General features: G+C 52.1%; 1 pseudogene; it reads right to left on the minus strand.

Moving 5' to 3' along the window:
- Positions 1-5: 5 nt before the first annotated feature.
- Positions 6-662, minus strand: LOC108529963 (elongation factor 1-gamma pseudogene; annotated as a pseudogene).
- Between the last annotated feature and the right edge of the window lie 56 nt (positions 663-718).

Consider the following 718-nt stretch of genomic DNA (forward strand, 5'->3'; position numbering starts at 1 on the left):
TTGCCCTGATTGAAGGCTTTGCACACATGCTGGAAGGCGTCTCCCAGGAAAAGTACTCTCGAACCAGTGTCTGGGTCTCCTCACTGCCAGGATCCAGTTTCTGCCATGTGTATGACTCGTAGTCCACCTGCCAATCTGGACTCAGTGGAAAGGCAAGCTCCTGGCCTTGGAAGACCTAGATTCCAGAAGTGGAGCTGCTTATTGTTGGTTCCAAAGAGGATGACACTGGCAATGGTATTCTTACTCAGCTTGTCCAGTCACTGGAACATTCCAGTGATGAGATTGCTGCTCATGAAGGTCTGAGTGAGTTCCTCAGGAAAGTGATACTCTGAGTACCACAGGGACCAGCCGTCCTTATCAAAGTGCTCCCAGAAATATGACAGTGCCACAGAGAATGTGTCCTCGTTGGAGTACTCAAGCTTCAATTCATCCAACACAAAGGTACTCTTGGGCAGGTGAGCAAAGAGGTCCTTGGCCTTGGGCTCAGCGGCCAGCGCCTGCTCACATTCATCCATCTCCTCCTCAGGAGTAGGGGCAGTCACCTTTTTCTCCTCCCGCTCAGCCTGGAGCTTCTGCTTCTCTTCCTGTGACCCCTTCTCTTTCCATGGTGTGTCCTTTTTAGGCTGGCTCTCTACAAACTTCTTAGCATCAAACTGGGCCATCTGGCTGGGCGCGGTGGCTCAAGCCTGTAATCCCAGCACTTTGGGAGGCTGAGACC

The sequence above is a fragment of the Rhinopithecus bieti genome, unplaced genomic scaffold (genome assembly GCF_001698545.2).
Source record: "Rhinopithecus bieti isolate Rb0 unplaced genomic scaffold, ASM169854v2 scaffold_7807, whole genome shotgun sequence".
In the NCBI taxonomy this organism is placed as follows: domain Eukaryota; kingdom Metazoa; phylum Chordata; class Mammalia; order Primates; family Cercopithecidae; genus Rhinopithecus; species Rhinopithecus bieti.